The sequence below is a fragment of the Hibiscus syriacus genome, unplaced genomic scaffold (assembly GCF_006381635.1).
Source record: "Hibiscus syriacus cultivar Baekdansim isolate YM2019G1 unplaced genomic scaffold, ASM638163v2 tig00112699_pilon, whole genome shotgun sequence".
NCBI classification, from domain to species: Eukaryota; Viridiplantae; Streptophyta; class Magnoliopsida; order Malvales; family Malvaceae; genus Hibiscus; species Hibiscus syriacus.
The window spans coordinates 355,053-375,621 of NW_024063387.1; the positions used below are offsets into that span (position 1 = coordinate 355,053).

A 20,569-nucleotide genomic window follows, 5' to 3' on the forward strand; every position below is an offset into this window, starting at 1 on the left:
TTACGGTATTTAATTAATCGTGGTATGAATTTGTAGAATAAATTACATGTTTCGTACTTAAATTATTAGTATTAGTCAGTTTTAATATCTAATTATTTTATTTTTTAAAAATCATACTTAACGTTTAGTTTTTTTTTTAGTATCTCACCGTTAAAACCATAACAATACTATGTTTTTATGGACAAATTACATCATTCATCACTCAACTATCTTCTCACTCCTATTTTGGTACTGAAGTTTAAAAATTTTCAATTTAACTACTCAACTTTCAAATTGTTCCTATTTTAATCACTATAATTTATTTTATTAATAATTTTTGTCACATGAAATTTTTTATTATTTTATTAATAAATAATTAAAAATATAAAAAAATAAATTTGAAATTTAGAATGATTAAATTAGGATTAATTTAAAAGTCAATTAATTAAATTAAAAAAAAAACTTTAGTGACCAAAATAAGAGCGAGAAGATTGTTGAGCGGTGAATGATGCAATTTACCCTTTAAAAGGTGTCAGGTGTAAATTATTCGTCATGTTTTTAAAGGTGAAGTACTAAACGAAAAAAAACTAAACATTATGCATGTTTTGAAAAAAAAATTAAAAGTTTAGATACTAAAATAGATCAAAAGTAATAGTTTAAGTACTAAATGTGTAATTTACCCAAATTTATAATATTGTATTATACAAACGTGAAAAACTAATCTTAGAAGAAGAAAAAAAAATGTGAAATATGAATGTTTTTGTAGTGATTTTATCATGAAAAATATCAGTAGTAAAAAAACAAGATGTTTAAAAATTTAGTGTCAATATCATATAGGTCTAATTTTGAATGCCTAAAATGATTTCATTTTAAGCATTAATAGTCACTTCAAAAATAATGTTGCTTCGCCCACGTCATTATTCTATTTGAATTTTAACGATTTAGTGACATAATTGAATTTAAAATAAAAGTTTAGAACTATAATTAAAGAAATTAAAAATTCAATAATATAAACGATACAATATCTAAACTTCAGTAATAAAAATGATACACTACCTGAAATTCAGTGTTGTAACTAGAGAAACTAAAAATCCAATTATATAAATGATACATTATCTAAAGTTACATAATATCGAATGTAATTTATCCTAAAAAAATAAATCACATTTTTTTTGTTATGGTTTAAGAACATATTTGGTCTAAATGATAAAAGTACATTATCAAATTATAGTAATAATATGATATTAAAAATAAAATATTATTTTTTCTCAATTGATCATTATAAAACTAAACATATAAAGTTGACATTTTACTTAAAAGGATATTAATAAATAAATATTAAACTTAAAATGGTACAAATCGAAAATTTAATCTGTTAAAATTTATTATTATTTTATTATTGAAAAATTATTTTTGTCATTTAACTTTTTAAAAATTATAATTTCATCTCTTAACTTTAAAACATCAATCTTTACTCGACTATTAATTATTTAACGTCAACACCAAAACGATACGTTTTTGAGATTTTTTTAGTTTCTGAAAATTGACTTAATTTTTTAATTTTCTTCTTTCTCGTGAATGATATCTTTTTCATCATCATTCATCTATTGCATGATTATCGCTTGTACGAATTAAAATCAAAATATTTTTATCAATTTAAATTTTCTTAAAATCCTCTAAAAATAAAAAAAATCACAATTTTAATTTAATTTTATTTTAATATGTAATCTTTATTATTTGATTAACATGAAATCGAAATTCATCATTTGTTTTTTGTTATTTTTCTTATATTTACACTTAAAGATGGAGCCAGAATTAAATATTGACAGGAGCTGAAATATTAGATTATTTAAGAAAAATATAAAGACTTATTAGGTATTTAAACTCAAAGTTCAGTATGAACCAAGCGACCTTAGTGATTAAGGGATTATTGTTATCCTCAAGTTCCCGAGTTCAAGCACGTATGTAGGGGTATAAGGGCTCATTATCAAATAGTTGAAAGTCTTTATACATATATTACCTTGTATTCACCCTAAATTAAAAAAAAAAACTCAAAATTCAAAAGACAACTTCTAATTTGCCTAATATTTAAACTTACAATGACTTAAATTGTATTTAGACCAAAAATTCAAAAGACAACTTCTAATTTATCTAATATTTAAACCTTCATATCCAAATAATTCAAGTATCAACTCATAATTTGTAATTTAAAAAAAATATTTATGTGCTTACATTCATGCAAACATTTTAGTAGGATTAATTTCCTTTAGTGACAGTGATTGACAAGAAATGAATTTGGGTAATTTGAGTTTAGTAGATTTGCATGGTGCGTGTATGTTCCCCGTTATTGCCACACGAGTTGATGGGCCAGTAGGGTTTAGTGTGCATAAGGGAAGTAAGGGACCCCTTTTTAAGGGCATGGAAAGAGGGCAGCAAAAGAGATGTTTCTTTGCTTATTAATGGGCACATTAGATATACTATTTGGTTGGGCCACTAGTAAAGAATATATTACTATTTTAATATTGCTCTTCTTAGAGATACTGAATTCTAACATTGATATCTGTAAAGTGTGTGGGTTATCAATAGATTAAAAAATTTTAAATAAAAAATATATTATAATCACTCAAAAGTTAATTTGAAGTTAAATTAGTAGTATAAATTTTAATATTGTGAATATAAAAAATTAAATCGGAGAGATAACTGTTATAATAAATCTTTATAATATTGGATTTGAATCAATTAATTAATAAGTCAAATATAAATAATTAAAATAATTTATTTGACATTGGATTTCTAATAATAAAAATGTAGGATATAAAAGTGGAAGTACATATAACATGGGGGTAACCATTTTTCATTTAAAAACGACGCTATGATCAAGAATGTTGTTTGTTGGATTATATTATAAAAATATGTCACGAAAATATTTTAAAAAATGGAAACAGAAAAAGAAATAAATATATATTTGTGCAGGAAAAAGGAAACTCGTATTTATTTCTTTAGGGAAGATTTAGATCTTTTCTCTGTTATCAACTCTTGATTTCTCCTTTCTTTTAAATATTTAATAATTTCATTAAAAATATTATTTTTCATAGACACATCAAATATCAATCAATAATATAAGGGAATCAAATAATATTTAAATTTTTTATGTATTTTCTATTGAAAATTTATTATTGTCTCTTGAAATTTTATGAAATTTTCCCTTCTTAAAAGTTTATAAGTTTACCTCCAGACATAAAATCATGCATTCATCCCTGATCACATCAACGTTTTTTTTATCTCCAATAACGTCTGTTAACGTCAAATGATTAATTTGTTATAAATCAATAATATTAATGATCAAATCATTAATTTTAAAATATTAGTGGAAAAGGGATAAATTTACTTGAACATGAATTGCTATTTGTATAGTTTACTCACTAATTTGAAAAATGGAGGCTACTAGGACATATTAGGGTTTTTTTGGCCCAATAGGGCAAACGAGTAAATTATTTAAGAAAATAGGGTAAATAGAAGTTTATTTTGAGATTTATGGTATTTTATATAGTGTTCATAGAACTCGTCACATTGAGGTGACAAATTCTAATAAAAAAATATTTTTTATTCAAATTCGTCACTTTGAGGTGACAAGTTTTAATAAAATTTAATATTTATTGAAATTTATCACATTCAAATAAAAAGTTTGAATAAAAAAATATTTTTATTAGAACTCGTCACCTTGACGTGTCGAGTTCCATGTCAATGTAGAAAATGTCGTGTAACCCAAAATAAATTTCTACTTGCCCTATTAGACTAAATAAAAAACCTGTAAACGGGATTTTTGGCCCAATACCCCCAAGCGATTTAATTATTTAGGGTATTGGGCTTCCCTGGACTTTATTTTTGGAAAATACGACATTTACTACAATGCAGAAGAGACTCGTCACATTGAGGTGATGAGTTTTCTTGGATATTATTTTTAATTGGCCCCCGAGTAGTGAGCCCCACGTGGGCCAATATTTTATTGTCATTAATATGACTTCTGAAGTTGAGGTGATGAATCTATTAAAAATATTTTTTTAATTATAAAATAAAAATAAAATTTTTAAATTAAAAAATTAGATGGAATTCATCTCCTTTAAATTTAAAAAAATAGTCGTTTTCTAGTCGTTGGTCAATGGACAGACGGGGGAATGGTTAGCAACGATCACTTGGAGTTATAAATAGGGGTTTAGGGTTTTGGTTTTTCACCAAAGCCTGAACTTGAAAAAACTAAAAAATCATACGTTCTTTGAGAATCTTGAAAAATGGCAACCCAAAATATATGTTGCGTCTGGATAACACCTATGTTTTGTCGATCCAACGAGGGTCGAACAATGAATGGAATATTCGTAAGCGGGGACGACATACAGAAAATCGCATCAGCGGATGTTAATATATCTATAGCAATCCGGTCTCCTTTCGGCCATATTTGTACGTGGCTTCAAGTTGTACTCGGTGTTGATTGAGGTTCTAATAGAACATTAGAAGATCGAGATGCACATGTTCCACTTCCTGAGTGGTGAAGCGACGATTACGTTGAAAGACGCCGCTTACCAACTTAGTGTTATTGTGAATAGAGCCCCTATGGTGAGTCAAAATATTTACGACTCCGCGATGTTTGTCTACGAAGTTTTGTGAAAATGGCCACCATTCTACTTCATCGATGGATATCGGGTACAAATAACATGGTTGGAGGTTATTTTCGCCTCCCGAGCATTTATTCTCCAAGTGATCGGAGGGGTATTATTATCGGATAAATCCAGTAATTTGGTGCACACTCAGTATCTGCAATATTTACAAGACTTCATTGTGTGCCATAAAACCAATTGGGGCTCGACGGTTCTAGCCTTTTTGTACCAGGAGCTTTGCAAGGCTGCAATTGTCCAATCAGGTCAAAAGGCCGATGTAATAGGTTGTTTGATACTGCTACATTCGTGGGCTTGATATCGATTCCCTTTTTTACGCCAATTATATCAGCCTCAGTCGAGTTTCTGCTGGTTGCAAGATAATTGTTTTACGTCATTTATTTAACTTTTTTTAATTTCATAAATTTAATTATTTTTAAATATTTAAGATGGAGTGTAACATCCTCCATACCAGGTTAGTGATTAAATTGTAAAGTTTCAGAATTTGGTGATTAAAGTAGAATGATGGAAAAGTTCAATGACTTATTTGAGTTATTTTGTATAGGATTAAATTATAAAGAAGGAGGATTAGAAGGACAAAATGATCTTTTCATAGCAAGATAATTATTTGGGGTTAGTATTATATTAACCACGTGGAAGTATAGGAAATCAAACAAGCTTCCAGAGTTCTCTTCTTCTTTCTTCTTCTTCATACGTGAGACCCAAGCTAAAGGTAAGATCTCTTGTTAATGAATTTCTTGATGAATTTATGGTTGATTTATGACCATTAAGCAATAGTTAAACTTAAAGGAAGTTTAACTTGTTTTAAAACCTCAAGATGAGAAGTATATGAAGAATTAAAGAAAGGAAGTAGAAAAGTGAAATCTTGGATTAGAGTTCATAATAAGAATTGGAAGTGAGATTTGACTTGTCATCAAGTTAATTAAGGGATAGGAAGTGTTAGAATAGGAATTTGAACATGTTGAAAAACTAGTATAATTTTTGCATTTACATGGGAATGACTAGATTTGGAGTTTAAAGAAGTGATTATGGAGTAAAAATGAGTTTAAGTATGTGTATTAAAGTTAGGAATATTAAAGGGAGTAAAATAGGAAGGTTTGAGCTGAAATAAGGTGATTTTCGAGCTCAAAATGGGATTTCTGGGCTAGGGGAATCAGTACCCATTCAAGGGGAATCGATTCCCCCTCAAACGAATATGAATTCCAGAATGCTAGAGGGGAATCAATACCCCCACAGGGGGAACCGATTCCCCCATAAAAAAAACTATCAATTCCTTAAATTATTTAGGCTATTAGAGGTTAATTTCAAGACTTAAGCATCTGATAATCATCTTGAAAATTATTCTTATGTAGATATTGAGCCTAATCGAGTCTAATCGAGTTCTGGAAAAATCGACAAGTAGGATCGATCGAGGGAAAGACAAAGAAATCTAGGTGAGTGTATATGCATAGCTTGAATATAGTATTATAATCAGTTCTAGACGTATGATAAGTCTAGATTCAATATTTTGATACATGATTACATTCCATATTATGAAACATGATATGAGTTTATACCATATGCATTATGTGACATGAATATGCAGGAAATGATATGTCTATGCGATAAAGGTATGAAAATACTATGTCTACGTGATACAAATTATGTGAATTGCGAAAGCCCATGTTATGTATATGAGAACTATATGTATAGTTGGCATGCCAAGGGTAGAGGGTCTACGCGGTCCTTCAGGATATATATATATATTCTTTGGAACATGTGTGAAGTCTTGTGAGACACATACTTGATCCATAGTATATGTATATGATTCTTAAGGAATGATATGTGGTCCTTATGGACATTATTATATGGCACTACGGTGCAATTCTACGCGGCACTCCGGTGCAATTCTACGTGGCGCTTCGGTGCAATTATACGAGCTGTGGTGACAGCATAGTGCACAACCTCACAATACTCACATACCTTAGGTTCTCAGTATGGTATCATGGGCTAATGAACTTAATAATGTGAACTTATGAATGTGAAATTTGATAAGTCTATGTGTAAGAATATGGTTATGGTTATTGCATTGATTACATTCATATTATCATTGCAACCTATCTCATTTTGGCAATTTCTTTATATTTTATGGTTATTATTATATTGCCTCACTAAATCGATGACTTAGCGTGTGAGTGTTGCACACGTAGGATTCGATGAGGTTAAGCAGCTGGACAACATTACTCCTGTAACTATCAGATCAGAAGCAACTTAATAGTATGTCATTTTGTTATGTAAATCAGTGTCGGCATATAATAGAAGGTTAAGTTGTGTATGCTCTGAGTATTTTATGAACCTTGTATAAACCTATATATATATATATGTAGATTATCGTATTTTCTTAATATAATTCAAATGTTTTGTTATTTTGTTAAGAATAATGCTTTAAAAAGGTAATGTGACATCTCATACTCGTATCCGGGTCGGGTACGGGTTGAGGGTGTTACATGGAATCATAAAATATCCGAGATAAAGTTGACGGGTGCCACTACATGAGAGATATGGATGAGGATCAACATCGCCGGTCGATATGCGGTATGACATACAATATTTTTATTATTTTTATGAATTTTTTAACTTTATATATACTGAATTTGATATTTAATATTTATAGATTTCTTGGCTTCCGTATGTTGACGAGGAAATCAACCAATTATTACCGGCATGATTTTTTTGAGGGGTTCCACTTATGGTGTGTCGTGACACCTTTATTGCATTATGTGATTATTGAGTGGTACGTCGTTGATAGAGTGATGCGATAGTTTGCATCGCACCAACCAATTCCTATGTAAATGGTTGATATTGACACGCTCTATACAATCGATGCATGTGAGAAACATAACGAAAATTGGCCAGTAAAGCGCCCTTACTACATCAACCTATAGAATCAGCGTGAACTATCAATCCCCTGGCGTCACGACATTACACAGCTGGACCTAAATTTCGACTATTATCCCTATCTCCGAAACTACAAAGCAAATAGGAAACTATATCTCACGAGATTGGAAGAGAATGGAGAATAGCAACATCATCAGGTCATATACGCCAAGTCCAAGTCCAAGAAGAAAGCATCTCAAGCTAGTTTCAGTTTCTATCCTCCATTTTATTCTTCAACCGAGACTTGATCAGCTTGGGTTGGAGGTTCATGGGATGCACCACAATACACTCAAGCATCTTCAACAGAACATGTGGTTGAGGGTGAGTGAAACCTTATCATATATGGTCACCAAAGTAGTAGTCAAGTCAAATTAGTTACGACAATGATGGCGTCAAATACCATAAGCCCATCACCGCATTTCGAAGGTGAATCTCAGAGTGTGTTAAGTACACCTCCTCGACGTGACGACGACGATCAAGGCCTACGAGCCCCGCGTCATTATTATTCGAAAACTCATTGGCATCATCAAAAACTTAGGGGACCAATTAATTTTTAAAAAAATATATTTTTAATGGACTCGTCACCTCGGAGTGACGAGTCATATTAATGATAATAAAATATTAGCCCACGAGGGACCCACTACTCGGGGACCAATTAAAAATAATATTCGAGGGAACTCGTCACATTGATTTGACAAGTCCCTTTTGCATTGTAGTAAATATTGTATTTTCTAAAATAAAGTCTGGGGAGGCCCAATACCCCTAAATAATTGATCCGCTTGGGGTATTGGGCCAAAAAAACAGCCTGTAAACTGTACTGGGCCAATTTTGCCTCAAATTAGTGTAAGGTATGTTATTAGGAATGGGCATGGGTCAGGCTGGGTTGAATTTTCGATCCACCCGACCTGCCTTGAAAATTATAAATTCTGCACTCAACAAGAACTCGACCCGAAAAATATACACTTTCCACCCAACCCGAATCCGTTTCGTCTCGATCCGAAATAATATATTTATTAAAAAATATTATTTTTATTCAATAAAAATAAGAATTTAATTAAAAGAAAATACTATATAAAGGGGTATTATTGTAATATCTCTAAATATATAAGGGTAAAATTACAATTTTTTGGGGTCAGAGTGTTTCTTCACCCTAAACTCGACCCGACTAAAAAATAACCTTAAAACCCCGACCCGAATATATTTTCTAAAAAAATCCAACTCGATCGATTGAAACCCATGAGATTCAGGTTCCATGTCTATCACTATATGTTATGCAATACCATGTTTAGAATGTACGGCTATAAAATAGATCCGTAAATATCTATTAGTTAAATAATTTTTGTAAAAATAATAAAATAAATAATATAAGTGATAAATTTAAATCAATATAATTATAAAATGAACATCGTCATCTAAAATTAACACAAATTTTAATAATTATATAACCATAAATTTTCAAATGTAAACATGATAAGCAGAATACAGGATGCATCTTTCAGAGTTGCATCTGTCATAACGTTCCTTTGAGCTCGGAAACGAGACTCGACTTATTTTAGAAAATTTTAACTTTTTTAAAAATAATTTTAGAGTTACCATTGATCTTTGGGTAGGCAGTTCAAATACTTAAAAATGTGTTTTAACAAATTAAAAAATATTTAAAAGATAAAAAATTGGTCTGTGTTTTACCAAAGATTCATTTTTAGAGGTTTAGAAGTCGATTACGCATGGGAAAGAGTAAACACTTCCACAACGCCCGAAATCAGTACCTCTCGGTTATACATTGTCTAAAATAATAGAACTTTACATAACTGAATCCTAAATTACAATTATGATCCTTTATTTTATATGAATAAATTTTGAAAAGATGAAATTTCTTTGTAAAATATTTGATTCTAGAAACCATTTGATTCATTCGATTTTATTTAAAAAGGATGTCCTTTTACCTCGAAAATTAACGAAAATTGTAATCTAGACTTACAACACCCTAAACTTGATTGGGTCTAAAGTGCTACATTGAGTTACCCAGGCAGCACTTGATTTTCAAAATCCGTTCATGTTCATTTCAAAAACATAATGTATGATACCAAAATAGACATATATGACAGTTATAAAAACATTTTATAAATCAGAGCTATGTGACACAGTTTAAAACTAAAACAATAAAAACTCAGAATTATAAATATGAATACAATAATAAGGATCCTATGAATACACATGCCTACTAAAGCTATAATACAATACTCTGGAAGAAATGTTGGAAGTCATGCTGCGACGGTGTTCCACGAACAACTCAAGCTAATGACATGCGAACGAAAAATATTTGAACGTTGAGCTTACAAAGCCTAGTAGTATAATCGCTAATCTAGAGCAACATTGTGATTCTCATAAACACAAGTGTGCTAAAGACATAGTACTAAGCAGTAGGTACATGCATGATCATAATCAAGTGCTACCTACTTACCGTTCAACCGTTCTATTGCTGAAGTAGGGGTCTCATGTTTCCCTTAATCCTCTGCTAAGGGTCTTGGCATGACTACACCTCTAATGAGTCTCTAACCATAATGATTGTAACTGTTGTGCATTAATAGTTCATTAATATAGATTTATATTAACGCAAGAGTTCTTTCATAAAAAGTTTCTAACACTCTTAAGCATATAAAGCATACATTAATGTATCAATTTAAGCGCAAGTAACCAAGTTGTAAAGTAAATTCTATCCATCTCAATAGTCATATACATTCAATCAATCATAGCTATAAAAAAATCATCTTAAATTAAAACAAAAGGACTATAGGCATAATTTACCCATTCTTTTACTATTGAAAATTATAAAATAATCCTTCAATTATGTAGTGTTATTTTGTTGAGTAACTCAATTATTGAAAATTATAAAATAATCACTTGACAATTCATAGGTTTCAAACTCGTTCTTTTTCGTTAAAAATATATGGTTGTTTGAGCTAACGTTAATCTACTAATTAAGATATAATAAAATATGATCCTAAAATTTCAAACGTGTATACAACTCTAATAATTCTAAGATCATATTTATCATATATTAATTAGTATGTTAACATCAGACTCAAACCATCGTTATTTTTTAACGAAAAAGAACAAATTTAGATCGTATAAAGAATTGGATAACTATTTTATAACTTTTAATAATCAAATAACTAAACAAAATATTACCCTATAATTAAAAAACCGTTTTATAACTTTTAATAGTTAAAAGATTCAACAAAACAACATCGTACAGTCTAGGGATTATTTGTGCATTTTAACCTTGAAGTTAATATAAACAGTCAGTATAAACTTCCATCGAAGGAAAATCAATATAAGGTTAGTTTATTATTTGAGATCCAACTTTTAAAATGTTTTACAATTTAGATGTATTTTTAATTTAAATCCATTTGAATGTCAAATGATTGATAACATAGGAAAAAGAAACCATGTCTTACGTTTTCATAAGCGGGTAACTCACCTTTAACTGTACCTAAAAATTGGACTCAAACACAGCGCGTACTGATGTTTTAAGTACCAAAATTAGTCATTTTCAACCACAAATATAGAAACAGATACTAAATGATCAAATCGTTAATTAATCAATAAATATAATTAGCACCAAAAAGAAATTATTAACATCCGTAATCTTATACAGATCATTAGATAAATAGGGGAAAACGCGGCAAAATTAGGCAAATAATGCCGGCGATATAATTATTTAGCGAAATAAAACACCCTCCAATTTATTTTGAAATCTAGGTCATTTATTACTGTACACGTGAAACTCATTACGTAAAGTGTTCCAGAAAATATATTTGAAAAATAAAACTTATCATATGAAATGGATCAAAATTGCACGAAACTCATCACCTCCACATGTCGAGTTTTACATGCACTATAACAAATGCCTATTTTGCTAATTAAATATTCTGCCTGTATTATTTCCCTAATTTTGCCGAAACATGCAGTTCTCTTGATGTTTTCGAGGATAAGAGCCCAGAGGAAAGAGCAGATACTACCTATAGAGCATATTAGAGCTGAACTTGACACGGCAATTCCACTCCAAATAAAAGCTCATTTAACTTAGGCTCACATCAATCTAAGATCCACAAGTTCTGCCATAATCATATCATCATACACAAGAAATGAGATGGGATCAACAAAATAAACAATAACCAAAATATAGCCGAGCAAGCAGAAACAAAATATAGCTTAGCTTGGTCACTCTTCAATCAAACATGAAGGTGAGTTACGACTACTACTGCTACTCTGCTCAAATATATCAGGGATTCCATCCCATTTCCTTTTCTCTCTTGCTTCCCAGTATCCTCCAATGTACCTATAACAACGTCTTCATCTTTGTTAAACCATCTTGGCTGCCATCCTCTTTCTTGTAATTTCCTTGCCTAAATCACAATCAATGGAGTCTGATCTTAATCACAAAAAACATATGCTCTAAACAAATAACCAGTGCATGTTAACGTTCTAAACAGTCATGCTTATGATATTTCTCAAATACCTAAGCAAGGGTCGGATACTATGGCTATTACCCATTGATTCAACAAATACACACTGAAAAGGTAAATACCTGTCTCTGTAACTGTTCCAATCTCAGCTTCTCTGCATTTGCCATTTCATATTCTCCATTCTCCAAGTGTCTCTGGTCTGGCCTTAGTCTTGAGTCCGTCGGTGGCAAGTTTTCCAATAAATCAGGAGTTAGTTCATTTAAGGATATTGCAAAAGGGGTAAGATTGTATCTTGTCTTATTAGCAGATTTGTCTCTTTCCCACAGCAACACAGCTTCTGTCATTGGGTCATACCCTTTCGGCTTCATGGTTGGATCTCCCAGCACATAATACATAGCTTCATCCCATTTGCCCACCAACATGGCCACTTTTCCCCCTGTCCTGTTGTCTTGCACAAATCCATGAACCTGATATTGTCGAGAGAAACCATCAATTTTTTTCTTCAAATTATTGTCAATAAGAGTTGCTAGTCATTTTCATTTTCAATTTTGCAGAACTTTGGCAGAAAACAGAGAGCCAAAATTGCCTTCACTATCATTTTGTGAGTTTTGAATGTCTCTGGCAAACTGAAACATATCAAACTCATTTTTCTCACAAATATTTTAAGGATAGAAGCAAGTCAAATAACACTGAATCAACAAATGAATTATTATTTAGAACTGCTTCCACGAGGCAAATAGTGGACCTTTCTGCTAACAGAAAACGAAACAAACATGAGTTTGTACACCATTGCAGACACTATGGTAAACTATTAAAATTACACGATGAAGCTTGGTTGACTCAAATGTTAAGGAGAATAAAATACAACCTGATGGGGATTTCGGTCTATGATAGACTGCTCCTTGAACTTGATTTTGCAAGAGTAATTGCCACTGCCTTTTATGCGCATGGTACCATAGTGATCGCAATAGATTTTACCAAGGATAATATTGTATATGGACGTGGTAACTTTGCTCCACTGAAAAGCCTCTCCATCCTCGAACTGCAATGTTAGCACACCAACTGGATCAAGTTGAATGGATCGCCCCCAAAATTTTCCTTTGAGATTGGAGTCTGCCCAGAATTTCCATCCTCTACCCTCACAATGACAAGCAACAATCATGGGGTGGTGACTCACCTGGAAGCAAACAGCTTCTCAAATCAATTGTTAGATCGAATGTAATATAACTACCCCATTCAATCTGTCTTATTTTCAACCATGTTCAACAGAAAAGCATTTTGTTCATCTTTCCACCGAAGTTTTTCCAGAAATCTCACCAATAACCAGTTAACCCAACATAGCATACCTTTTCAGAGAAAAAACGAAGTCCTTTATCTGGATAGTCAGCCTCATAGGTCTCCCCAAGAAGTGGATTGAAAGGTTTGCACTGCCGACCTTCTGTCGATGCATAACCTGATACAGCAAAAGCAGCAACATTTAGAATTCTCATCAAGTCGTTTTCCTGCATTATTTCAACAAACACTGGCCAGTCAATTATACCGTAAATAAACTCATTAAAATGCTTTTATGAATTCCTTAGGCCTAGAACCTAAGAATGTAACTTATACACCATGGCAATAAGTAGACATTTTAAACTTAGGAACAAAATATGCATATATGTTCCTGGACAAGTTAGAAACGGAACACAGAATCACAATGCCAGCATCTTCCTTATTTATTTAATGAACCTTCAATCGATTAGCAGCTAAAAGTATAGATTATGAAAGGAACAACTTGGAAAGAAATGCAACAAAATCTTGGTCTTTTTCTGAAATTCCTAAGACACCAAATGACATTGAGTTTATATTTGTAAAATGCAAGGTACATAATATAGTGTCCCTACCCCCTACTGCAAAACATCTTTTTCTAAGGCACTGATTTCCAAGTAATCAAGCAAAAGACAATATGTAGTAGAAAACCTCAGAAAGTAATGGAAGTGAATGACATTCAAGAATTATCTTCTTTTCCAAATTCCTTCAGATTTTAAAGCTAGCAGCTTTTTGAAGGGATAAATATTATCTTTCTCTATGATGTTTCACTAAACGGCTTTTTACTTTAATGCTAGGCACTAGCAGCCCTTTTTTCCCTCAATGGGAGAAAACAGCAACACAAAATGAAGAATGTCATTCCTACCTGATCATGCATAGAAAAACAATCAATCAAAAAACAACAGGATAGCTAGTTTAGAAAGTAAATTGATTTGCTAGGCTCCATTTACATCTTTAATCTTACAAAACAATATTTTCTTATGTTAATTTAAGATTCCAGCAGTGGAAGCCTCAAAGAGACTGAAAAGTTAATATAATCCAGTCACTACATTTTCAGGTCTAGCAACAAAAGGAAATTTAGGGTCATTCTTCAACTAGCTGGCTTCAAGATGACCAGAGCTCCTAGACTATCCAGCATCCATCTCCTTGTATTACAGTCTAGTCTAACCCCTTTTCAAGGTTTAGAGAAAGGAAAGGCGTCTATTGACATCCATGACAACAGTTCTGAAAGCAAGTAATGCAAAAAGATCAAGGCAAGAGAGACATTGAAGGTGGGAGTGATGTTAATGCAGAGCAAGCGTGGAAGGATGCCCCTTGTAAAAAAGCAATCGAAGCTTGAAAAAAGGATGGGAAAATATTTTAAAGCAGAAATTAAGGATGAGAAAAGCAAGCATCGAAACTACAAACAAGTTCTCCGGCAAACCCAACCCAGAGAAAAAAGTCATAAAGTCAATGGTGGCGCATATACAGATATCCCATTCTATAAGAGATACCTATCAGGAGAGAGGATCTTTCAATTATCTCTTCCTCCTCACATTTACTCCATAGTTTCCTCGTTATTTATTTATTTATTTATTTATTTATTCTGATTAGACAATAAACAAATAGTTTCAGAGCCAACAATAAACAATAACTAACAAAGGCGCTAAATAACCACTAATGATAAAAGAGAGAACTTCAAACTAAAAGCCTATAGTGTATTGTCACATTCTAATATGCTAGCCTACATAAAGCCAGTACATAATCTACCTGGATTAAAGAAACTAGCAGATCATGCTTTAAAACTTGATTAAAGAAACTAGCAGATCATGCTTTAAAACTTCTTTGCTACAAAAGAAAGCAGAGCTGAGGACCTGACCTGCTTTCCCCATTCCAAGGCTCGATCAACCAGGTATGAATACTCCAGATCCTCAAAGCATTTCTGCAATGAAGAGAGTGGTTCATTGAAGTACACTGGAAGACAGACTCCAGATAAATCCTTTCCAATATTATCCTTGATAATAGACCACAAGCCTACTGGCTTCTCTTTCTCCTTTGGTTCTGGCAGGTTATCCCTCCTCTTGACATAAGCATATTTAATGGTCCTGATTTCCTTTTCAGGCCTACACATACAATCAGAAAACAAAGCATCTTTATCAAATACACAGCCAGTTCCAGTTTCCCTACACCGATAGGAAGCACTTCTTAGAGCTTCTGAAGACAAAAAGTCATTTGTATCAAAATATGTTCCATCATCTTCATCTGTTTCAATGTCTGCACCATCTCGACTTTCATTATCCGCATCAGAATCAGTAGCACTACCCTCTGACATGACAGAGTAGAAATCTGCAACATGGGGAAGGCAATGAGTTATTAAACTTCTAAATCTATATTAAGACCAGGTAACAAAAAGAATCTAGTCATGAAACTTTTTCCTCATGAATAAGTTCTTTCAAGAGTAATTTAGCAGAAACTTCCTGCGGTCAATCAAGTAATTATTTAACCAAAACGTGACCTAGGGCTTTGAATCAAATTTCCCCTTGAAATTATGAAATAATAAATTGCTAATAAATAAATCAGCAATACTGAATAAATGTTACACGCACAACATCAAAAGGAGTAATAGTTGGGAACTAAAAAGAAATTATTTAGAAATTATTTACTACAATCTAAAAGCAAAACAAACCACTAAATCGTCTTCCTTGTCCACAATATGACTTGCGTTCCTTTGTTTCATCAACTACAGTAGTTTCAAGCTCTATTTTCTCCGTCTGCAAACAAGACAGAAGATGGAAATTACACCTCAAAGGAAAACTTTTACAGTGTTGACTTTCTTCATGTTCAAGAAAAGCCAAATGTAAACTATATAAAGTAAAGAAATTATAAATATAGAAGCCAACAGAGGAAAAGGGGAACTGGATCTGGTTATTTGAGTAAAAATCACATATATAACATTTAATAATAAGTGAGATGTTTTTTGTTATAGACTTCAATGGGCAAACAAGAACAAAAGGGAAAGAGAGATTTAGAAGGCTTGTGTATAGAATATAAAGTAATTTATTCATGCATAGTAACACACTAAACAAATACAGGTGATCCTTGAATTTGATGTGCCAAATATCTTTTCTTAAGATCAAATTACCACTTCCACAGTCTATGAGATAGGCAGAACATTAGATATAAAGGCGGAACATAAGGTAATATATCAACTCAAGCTACAAACACATAGTGGAAGAGTATAAAGAATACAGGTCAATGCTATCTTCTTTCTTCCATATATTTGACCACCAAATCATACTATTTCACAAGGAAAATCACATGTACCTCTAATTGCCGCAAGGTGTCATGTAACTTAATATGTCTGAGTTGAAGAACCCTGAGCTGATTTTGCATCTCAGAAAGTTCTAAAAGCATTATTGACTCACAGTCCTTAATGACTGTCTCGTCAATGCCTTCATGTAACAAACGTGATCTTAGCTTTTCAGTTGAGATGACGACATCCTCAAAAGTTTGAAAATCATTACTTGACAATACTCTAGGGAAAAGATCTTTAGCAGCCAGCAAGGCCTCAATCCATGCAGTTCTGTCATCTCTTGACACACATCGCAAATGAAGAGTCTTTGTTCCTGTGAATATTGTAAGCCTTTTATCATCTGACTTGCTAGCACGAATTGAGGAAACCTGTGCATTAGCATCCAAACTTTTCAGAAATCTTTTCCCTCATGATAGAATAAAATATGTTGTTAGAACCTAATTTTCTAGGAGGTGGTCAAAGTGATGGAAGGTGGCAAGAGATGTACTCATTACTGAAACAGGGAATATGAATTAGGGCATTGTCTTTCCTTCTCTTGAAATGTGCCTTTACTTCTTTTTTTTTTTGGGTCAGAGTTTGTTTTAGCTTTCTGGTGGGCATCTTTTTTTAAAAAGGAAAGGAGTTTTGAACTTGTGCCAGTGTATTGTGCTTCAATAAAGTAAGCTAGTTTATGCAGTTGATTCTCATAAGAAATGATGAGTGTACTTTCTTAACGGGTCATTCTCCAGATTGTTCATCCTGAATGAAGCAACTGCAAGAGAATGTCTGGAATTACATCTGGAAGGTTTACTGCCACAACAACGTAAAAAAAAAAGCATGCAAAAGGCTAGTCTACCATATGGACTTTCTGCAGATGTTAGTAATCTTAACATAAGAAATCACAGAAACAGACTTTCGCACTTCAAAGCATCCAAGCGCGTCATCTTTTTCTAAAATGAACCCAGAGGACCTTCTCTTCTTTACTCCCGTTAGTCCTTCAAGTGAAGGTCTGAAATTATTTTTGGATGGTTTATTGCCACAGCAATGGACGACAGAAGCATGAAAAAGGCTAGTCTACTATATAGACTTTCTCCACAAGCTAGAAATCTCAATATTAGAAAACATAGAAACAGAATTTTGCGAAAACAATAATCCCATACTTTTATTTACTCAAAAAAATTCCATACTTTAAAGCATCGAAGCAGAGACCTTTTTAGAATGAAATCGAAAGGACCTTCTCATCTCTATTCACACTAATCTCCAATCTTTCACGGTCTATCCAAGTTTCAGTTCGATGGGTCCTTCCAAGTGGATACATTGGAGGAAAGTAAGACATAATGCTAAATATTTTCCAGCATAATTTTCTAGTATTAAATTTCTAGGCATGCAATGCAAGCGTCAATAATCACACATCAAGGATTAAAAAACTACTGAAAGGGAAAGTTTATGGTCCGTATATTCCTTTTCCTTCTAATAAAATACCGAAAGAACCGGCCCTTTTGCCACGGAAACAAAAATAACATGAAAAGCGGAAATGAAGTCCGAACAGAGTATTAAAAAGGAAGAAAGCAAACCTTCAAATGAATTTCACCAAACGGCTTGCACTGAGTTGGCACCGAGTTAAGCCGATCATTACTCCAGTTAGCTTTCCTCATGTACCGGACCGAGTCCTCGCCAATCACTCGTACGTTCTTCTCCCTCGATGGACTTATCAATATCTTATCAGGTCCGTGAATCTTAAAATACGAGAGAACCCCGTCTTCCAACACGAACCACCGAGACTTCCATCCTTTTCCATAATTCACCCATTTGTACAGGATACCAGCAACACCGTGGATGGCGGTAACATCTCCGATAATAGGTTCGTCAAATAATGCCGTGGAGGTCGGGTTCATCACCGACGGCGATGATCTGTCGGTGTCGGCGTTGATGGAGGAGACTTGAGAGGAGAAACTCGGTTTCGAAGAGTAGTTCACAGTCCTAACGGGAGTTTCGATGCTCAGCTGACATTGACTCGATTTGGTAACCCCCGGGTTGGCCCGGTCACGATCAATGGAAACAGGAGCAATGCAGCACAGCGGATTCATCGCTTCTCAGAACCGAAATAAAAAAAACAGCAACAACGGCAAACAAACAGAAAAACAAATTCACATTCACGGAGATTATATCCAATATCCGATCAGATTCAGACAAATGCCGGAGACGAAGAAAAGCAGCGGAAGAGAAGAAGCAGAAGCTCCGATTGGGGACGAATCGGGCCGGATCCGAGGGAAAGTGAGACCCGATCGGAGCTGTAAACTGAAGGTTCTCGAAATGACATAGAAACGGAGATTCACAGGGAGAAGGAAAGTTGGGAGAAGTTATAAAGAAGAGTTGCAGTGTGCACACAGATCCATTTAAGGCAGTGGTCAGTGATTTCAGTATAGGAGTCAGGGAGGTCTCGATGCGTAGGTTAAGCGAAAAACGCCATTAAAATTAAATCCCAATATATAAATGCATGAGGATTTCTTTTAAAAAAAATCAGTTTGTTTTAAAGAATTTTTGGTTGACGATGATTGTGGGTGAGGGGAGACAGCTAACATGCGCACTTTCGCGTGATTTGAAGAAACTGGAGGGGAAGTGTTTGTCCGTTGGGTAAATGGCCCCCCGTTCTATTGTAATGACTCTCTTCTCCCTATGCTCCGCATTTATTAACATGATTGCGATGTTCCCCGATGGCGTTCTGGGTATTTCATATCCGTTGTGAAAGCGATTAATGAAAGGATAGGGATAGGATTTTGATGCCCGTAATAGAGCATCACAGTGACCGGCCATACATCCACATTTTCTTTTTCGCTTTTTATTTTCTAATTTTAAAAATAAATTAAAAAAAATAGTTGATTCTGATTAACCCCACTCTAATCTAATCAAATAATCATCATTATTAATGTTTAATGATTTGGTCTGCCTGCCGCATTACCAACAATCTTTAGAAGAAGAGATTGCTTGGTTATTGTAAAGTGGGACTTGAACGGCTTCAGTTTTAAGGATGGTAATTTATTGGTTTAATGCTTTTTGCAGACAATTCCAACGTCAGTGCTGCTGCTGGATGGCTCTACTGAAAGCCATTGCTTTTTAAGCTCTGCCTGCCACTCTTGCTTTGGTTCGCTTTCAACCAAAAAGAGATGGGGATACAGTCATGACAGAACCCAATGGAGGACAACCCCCTTTATGTGCTAAACAGCAAAACCTAATGAAGCCACCTTCTGCAACAGTTGCATTCGGAATGAAGATGTTGAGATCGATTGTGATGGTCCGCTATGGAAGTGGGATTTTCGGATAGGGTTTACAAATGAGAAGTCGGTAGATTCGATCATCATTGAAATTTTGACGGTCTAAAGGTTCCACTTCTACATCAAAGAATCACAAAAGCAACGTATAGCTATTTGATTAAAATGCAATTGTTTTAAAAGTCCAAAGACTCTCGATGTAATTTACCCTAAAAGATAAAAAAAATCTAATGCGGAGTATTTATGCACATATTAAACACATAGGGGGTAATAAAAGATTTCCATGCCGTCGTCGTCGTTTGAATTGACCTCCCAACTTATCTGACCCTGCCATTTAAAAGCTTTGCTTGAAATTGCATAAAATTAAATCAAGCAGCTTTGAACACCATACGTTTACGAAGACCTTGAATCGTGAAAGTCCGCCATTAATGCAATTATACATTAGCAATTATCAATGCCGCTGGGATGGTTACTCTCACTACTTTGCAGGAAGGGAAAACCTATGCCTATATATACTATTTTTTTTTGTTTAAAATCTATTTTTTTAGCGTAAATTACGATTTCATAATTATAAGATATTATTTTATCGATTTTTTCTATTATAAAAGTTATAAAATAGTCTTCTAAATATAGAATATTATTTTATTGAGTTTTTTTTTACTATTAACAGTTATAAAACAATTACCT

At 33.1% G+C, this 20,569-nt stretch overlaps 1 pseudogene; it reads right to left on the bottom strand.

The window, feature by feature from the left end:
• Positions 1-11,664: 11,664 nt before the first annotated feature.
• On the bottom strand, positions 11,665-19,099 carry LOC120182618 (annotated as a pseudogene).
• Positions 19,100-20,569: the final 1,470 nt, after the last annotated feature.